The sequence below is a fragment of the Mytilus galloprovincialis genome, chromosome 9 (assembly GCF_965363235.1).
Source record: "Mytilus galloprovincialis chromosome 9, xbMytGall1.hap1.1, whole genome shotgun sequence".
Classification (NCBI taxonomy): domain Eukaryota; kingdom Metazoa; phylum Mollusca; class Bivalvia; order Mytilida; family Mytilidae; genus Mytilus; species Mytilus galloprovincialis.
In genome coordinates this window covers 21,248,623-21,256,494 of record NC_134846.1, presented here as the reverse complement: position 1 = coordinate 21,256,494, position 7,872 = coordinate 21,248,623, and positions in this window count along the sequence as shown.

The window sequence follows — 7,872 nt, the reverse complement described above, 5'->3', positions numbered from 1 at the left end:
TTTTCAGACAACGATATATGATTTGTTTTATTACAAAGTCTATTCCCTGTGTTTATCTGAACAAACAATTAATTGCTGCTTCTGAATCTCTGATAAGTTTATTTACAACCACTGGGTCGATGTCACTGCTGCTGGATTTTTAATTCCCCGAGGGTATCACCAGCCCAGTAGTCAACTCTTATGTGTTGACATTATTATCATTGATATGTTCATAATTATAAATTAACTGTTAACAAAACTTTAAATAATACTAATGCTTTCCTACCTCAGGAATAGATTACATTAGCTGTATTCTGCAAAACTACAAGGAGTGTTGGTACTCAATGCTCCTCAATTTCGTACTTTATTTGGCCTTTTTAACATTTGTTTATTCGAGCGTCAATGATGAGTCTTTTGAAGACGAAACGGGCGTCTGGTGCAAATATAAAATTTAAATCCTAGTATCTCTAATGAGTTTCTGTACAACCACATGGGTCGATGCCACTGCTGTTGGAGCTGACTATTTTTTTCTGATTTCACTTAAGAGTAAACATTTTAAGTTGACGTAATCAATTGGAATTTGAACATCACATAACATTAACTTGATAATAAACTGTTATTATATTGCAACAATTTTACACAAATCTATACAATTCAAATGTTAATTTGCCCTTGACATTAATATGTTGAACATGTTGAAAACAAATCTAGATCTGTTAAAATTACACATTTCAATTTTTCAGGTTTTAATTAATGTACAACATTACATTTAGTTGCTGATACATGTAAATAAACATGGTTGCCGACACGTAAATAAATAATGGTCCTTTCCATTATTATGTGATGCATATAAAAAAAATGCAATATTGAAAAAGTTTAATGAAAACAACACTTCATAAATTGCATACGTCTGAATCGCTTTTCTATATCAACCTTTATTTGAAACGCTCAAAACCTATGTTTCAAAATAGTCTTATAATTATACACAAAACTTTAAAAAGAAAAGAAAAAAAAAACGAAACAACGTAGGGGCTTGTTTGATTTGCCAATAAAGTGTACATAAATTACATGGAAGGTTGATATTCAGTTAGGTACTAATATGTCGTTAAAAGATATGACATTGATTTTCTATTTTGAACTTTCCAGTTTAAAATTACATCTGCATTTTGCATATATGTATGTATGTTGGCTGATATAGATAACAATTGATATACTCCGATTATAAAGACTCTAGCCAGATCTCTTTTTTGTGTTCATAATCGAGGATGCGCCTCATGAGAATAGTACGTTTTGTTATGGATCGTACTGTCCTACTTTTAGTCATGGTGCTTGTCGAAAATTGCAATAATTTCGCCTTAGCTTGCGCTTTTGTGAATTAAGCAATTATATCATTCTAGGGAAAATGGAGGTATAATTTTCTCCATACATGCCATAGATGATACTACTTACATTTTCTAAGTTTACCACTTTCCATGATAAAATTATTATTTATTAGTCCAAGGTTGACTTCATTCGCACCATCCTTGTGTACACAAAATTCCTATATAAAGCCGAGAAGATTTAAATTTTACCTCTTCCTAAGGAGACTAGAAAAGAAACAACACAGATTTGAACGGAATAGCAGATGCACTCGTTCAAACAAAAGTGTACTACTTCGGGTTCAATAGCAAAGGCCTGAAGTAAAACATATATTTGCAACAAAACGATACTGAATACAAGTAATCCAAAGCGGTCTTATATTTCCGTTATCTATTTGGCGGTTGTTGATACTGTAGCCGCTTTGATATATTTACGCTTTTTTGGACTTTGTAGGTCCCAAAGGAGAACGAACTATAAAAGCTGTTATTTGGATCCTTGGATTGCAAAAATAGTTAAATTCATCAAGCGTTTCAAAGTTGCATTAATCTTATTGTTAATGAACGAGTGAATATATACTAGACACTTAAAGTTAAAACGAACACTGTCTAGTTGTGTGAATATGATGTAAAAAAAATCATGACCAAATATACATGTAACATGTAGACCTACAATTGCAACGTTTCACATAGCTTTAAAACAAAAGCAATTATGAGGTAAGGCTATATACAAAAGCATCTTTTACAAGTTTTTAAATATATATCTTTCTAAAATTCAAGATCTACAACTAGAGCTTATTTTGATAGTTTGCAGTTTTGCACTAGGTTTTAAGCCTAATACAATCATGTAGACCAAAGTTCAAGATATAAATAATGGTGCCTGATAGATTATTGTTTCATAAACATCCCAAGGGCGTTATTGTCGGAAAGAAACAAAACTCACGAATACGGTGCATATGTATGTTGAACCTAGATAACAGATCAGGTTTCACTAGGTACATGTAGCTATATATACATTGTAGTGAGGTTTGTTTTGAATGCCAAATAATATAGAAACAGTCTAACCGACTTTACGCGAAGAACACTAAGGAAAAAAAGTTCTGTTTTTTTTTTTGTAAAATACATCCGTAAATATGAAAAAAATGTCATTTTATGTATTATTATGAAAATATTAAAAGTCAAACAGAAATTACTCTATACTCTCGAAATTGCTGGTGTTTATGAGTATGGTTAAGAACAAAGCAAGCGAGTAATTACACAATCGTTGGCTATAGATGATACAACAGCATCATTGACCGATGCGGTTCATTACTCTAAACAAAAATGTTGACCAGAACTTACATGACGATTGGATGTTTCGATAAGCTTCAATTATGTGATCATAATTAGAGTAATGATGTTGACCGAATAGGGGTTTTATCCAGACTCTTGTCAAGAAATATTATAGTGTTTCCAATGTAAATAAAAGCAAATGAACAACATATTCCTTTTTGGACAAAGTACAATTGTTTTTTGTCTAAAAAACAAAGGCGCCGATGTTACAGTTATAGGATATCCTCCAATTATAGATGCTAAACCGGTATTATGGCCACAGTGTATACTGCAATGACAAAATGTTTAGACTTGTCTAATGACTCTGGACAGGAGTACTCTATTCTAACATACGACCATCAATTCTACAGCAAGTTAAATGGTCTAAGAATGTATTCATGAGGACGCCTCCGGGTGCAGGAATTTCTCGCTACATTGAAGGCCTGTTGGTGACCTTATGCTGTTGTCTTTTCTATGGTCGGGTTGTTGTCTCTTTGACACATTCCCCATTTCTATTCTCAATTTTAAGACGGACATTTCTAATCGCCATATTCTCCGGCTTGGTAGTTTCCACAGCTTGTCGTGTTTCTTAGCCTCTATCGGATTAAGGGTTAGTACAGAAAAAAGAAAAGAAATTAGCCCAGCCTTTTAATTTCACCTTCCGGTATATTGATGATGTACTGTCTCTAAATAATAACAGATTCAGTGATCACTTACATTTAATATATCCAAGTGAACTTGAAATTAAAGATACTACCGACACAGATAAATCTGCTTCATATTTAGACCTTTTTCTCGAAATGACTACTGATGGTAAGTTGAATACCAAAATTTATGACAAATGCGATGATTTTAATTTTCCTATAGTGAACTTTCCATTTCTGTGTAGCAACATCCCAGCGGCACAAGCATATGGAGTATATGTGTCTTAATTGATACGTTACACTAGACCTAGCTCAAAGTACGTTGATTTTGTAGAACGAGGAATACTACTTTCTCAAAAGTTGCTAAGACAGGGCTATGAATCAATCAAATTAAGGTCATCACTCAAGAAATTTTACGGTCGCCATCATGAACTGATTGGCCATATGACAAAAGTGTGTCAGAAATCATATCTGATATTCTTCCTCAGTCATAATTACCTTCCATCATTACCGAACAACAGAACAAAGAAATAACACGACGGGTGCCGTATACGATGCAGGAAATGCTTACCCTTCCGGAGCACCTGATTTCACTCCCGGTTTTTAGTGGAGTTCGTGTTGTTTCTTATTATTATTTATAACTGTTGATGTAAATGTCCTTTGGTTTTGTGAGTCTTTGTTTACTCCTTTTGATTATTTTTTTTATTGTTATTGTCTTTCTGGCCGATGGCGGTCTTATCAATTTGTTGAGGGATTTCGGTGTGTATGCTGAAAATACAGCTGAACTTATGTTGAATGGTAAAGATATAAAACAGGGTCAGAGTGTGACTTGATTTTGAAGCCCTACAAGTTCTTTAAATATCGGATTCATACACTGGTGTAGGACCTTTCAATACTTTTGGTTCATTTATTATAGTTTTAATTCTAATCGTACTAAATCTTTTGAAAACTTACATCTTTTTAAAATGACCCCCCTTCAAAAAGGCCTCATATCTGGCGAAGTAATAGTATAATGCAATCAAATTTGATCTGTTGAAACTCATACGATGTGGAACAAATACGTTTGAGTATGGACTCAAATATCAACAATAAGCATAAGGTCCGAGAACACAATTAATTCGTAGTGCATTTCTTTTAGAACATAAATGAAAATAAAAAAAATCCCACCTGCGCTTTCCCAATGAAACTTTTACAGTGTGTTGTACTACTTTTGGGACAAATTATATCAAAATTATAGAAAACTTCATCGCCTCTAACTCAAAATATGGACAATTTTGTGTTTAGTGTGTCTTGAAATCTTTTGACAGCTTCCGAAGTGCTAATTTTTAACCTTTTTCAGCTGGACCAAATCACTACTTTCCTGTAAAATTCTGGACCCAAATTTTTTTACAGTGTAATTTCACCCCCCCTGCTTACAATTTGAGGCATTAAACTCGGAGAAATAAATTTGGAAGTGGTATAAAAATTATTGGCAAGTAACCCACTGTTAACACTAGGGACTATATTCGTGAACAACGAAAATCAAGGGACGACAATTGTGGTCTCGGACCTAATAGGATAGAAAGAGTTGACAAATCTTTAAAAAACTTGGTATGACCAAAGCTTAATAAATTATAACACTGCTTGCAAAGTTTCATAACAATAGGATATATATTATAGACACTATGTTAAATTCTATACTCATCTTTGCGTGTTAAATTTTGACGTTAAAATTGAAAAATTTCAACTATCAACATTTTGGGCTTTGAAAATTAAAATGTTGCAAAAAAATACTTTTCAAATGCCCTAATATATCATTTATTATGTACTTAAAGCAATAGAGTACTCATTTGATTTATCAGACTTAGCATAATTATTCAAAAGTCAAATTTATATCAGCCTGGGCCTAAAAATTGAGGTTTTTCAATGAAAGGGGGCCTTACATGAAGATGTAATATATTCCAGCAATTTTAAATTTGTGAAGCTTTTTGGTTATAAATAATCCTTACATATGTATTGAATGTACTTTAAATAGAAAGAAAAGTTACAAATAGCATATCATATTACTTTAAAAGGGTCTTAAGCCAAGCAAGACTGGAAAAAAATAAGGGTCAATTTAAGCCGTGCCACATATTTACATTAAAAAATGCATATTGAGGCTATAAGAAATAAAAAATTGTGTCCTTTTTATCATTTCTATACTCATGTGACATGATACAACAAGTCTGAGCACAAAAAGGCTCTTGCAATTAACTTTTCTTACAGACAGTATGGTCTGATACAAAGATTTTTGCCTTTTTAATAAAAACTTGAATGCAATTTTAGTCTCAACAGGCTTATATTTAAACCACTTGCTATCCTACAGAAGAAAAGAAAGATATTATGTGAAATGGAACAGGTACATTAGACATTGTAAAGTGCTTTTGATACAAATTTAGTGAGGTCTTTATTGTAGACTTCAAATTTTATGTACCAAGAACCCCACTTTTGACTTCATCCAAACAGGGCGTTAGACAAGGGTCATTTATACAACACATTTTGTACATATTATCTGAAATAACCTTCTTTTCTGTAGATTCTGAGTTCATAAACAAGTAAAAGTACTAGATGAAGGCACATAAACACAAGTATTGACACATGAAAACCTGTCAGATAGAAAGTCAGGATGCCATGAATGCATCAATATTGAAAAAGCCTTGAAATGCCTATTTTGACCATAAAATGCCAAAATTGGTCATTTTTGCAGAAATTCTATAAAATAAAAGTTTAAATCCTTTAGTTTCATGCTATTTGACAAAGTGACACCACCAAATCATTTAGGGAAGTTGCCAAAGTTCAGATTCTATATTTACAGACTTCACCTCTTAGGTCCGAGAACACAATTAATTCGTAGTGCATTTCTTTTAGAACATAAATGAAAATAAAAAAAATCCCACCTGCGCTTTCCCAATGAAACTTTTACAGTGTGTTGTACTACTTTTGGGACAAATTATATCAAAATTATAGAAAACTTCATCGCCTCTAACTCAAAATATGGACAATTTTGTGTTTAGTGTGTCTTGAAATCTTTTGACAGCTTCCGAAGTGCTAATTTTTAACCTTTTTCAGCTGGACCAAATCACTACTTTCCTGTAAAATTCTGGACCCAAATTTTTTTACAGTGTAATTTCACCCCCCCTGCTTACAATTTGAGGCATTAAACTCGGAGAAATAAATTTGGAAGTGGTATAAAAATTATTGGCAAGTAACCCACTGTTAACACTAGGGACTATATTCGTGAACAACGAAAATCAAGGGACGACAATTGTGGTCTCGGACCATAACACATAATGATTTATAAGCTTTAAACCAAAAATATAAACACTTATCGTGATTTGGAAACAAAGAAAGGTTAAAGTGGTGGTAATGAATAGTTCCGGCATCTATATATAAAATATTCATGAGGAAAAGTGATATCGGAAATGACCGTATATGACATAGAAAATATACAATCAACGCATTTTGATGGTTCAAATAGAATGAGTGCAGTATAAATAAAAAAAGAATACTGATGTCTCAATGCTTTTGAAGCTTCCGAATGTAGTTATTACAATTAATTGCATAATCACCGATCCACATATACAAATGAATTTCATAAATGACAATACTTTTACATTTTTTAGACAAATTAAAGGAAAGAATTTAAAACCGATATAACGGTATAATATTAGAAATAACAGTTCAGAGTCACCTGATATAGCAATGGCTATCCATATATAATCAAAAACCAAAAGAAATAAACTTTAATATGGCTGAATTTTGTAATGATATGTTTCAAGATAACTGTCTAAAAAAAAATACTAACCCACGTTCAAATAAACTTCAAGCAGTAGAAGTTAATGTTGAATATGTGTTCGCTGACCATGTATGGGTTAAAATAAACTTGAAAGACAATGAAATAATCGAATGAAGTGTGCATTGTTAATTTGGGCAACTAGCGGCTAAACATTTGAGATAATAAAAATATTCAACATTCTTTGATCTGTTATTATTTAATGATGGCAACAGAGTATCGATGTCTAAATAGTATAATTAACTTAGTTCTAGTGATCATGCCACATTGAATTTTAATATTGATTAATTGATATAAAAATGAAGATTTATTCAAGAATCATAATTTTTACTATTTATCAGAACGACATCAATGATAAAATAAGAGAGAAGTTGCTTTTAAACTTAAGATTTCGTACTCATCGTTACGACACGTAGGCTAAATGCATATATTCATGAATACGCGTACAAATCCTTATATCGTGGAAAACGACTATTTCCAATTATGTGTAATAAACTAATTATTAGATTTCAACTTGTCGATTCTAACCGTCTGGAATAAAACAAAAATAGTATGTGGAAGGTTGAACGAACAAACTACGGCAATCCTTTACAATTTTGATCTTACAGGTTGAAACGATTTTTCACATCCCCTGAACACTTAGTGTTGATTTCTAGCAAACCAGTGTTTGGTCTTTATTCTAGATGATACACATATATCATGGAAACAGAAAATATCTTTTTGCTTCCTTCGTGTGTTCCGTAACATTAATGGGCAAGCAAGCAAAAAACCA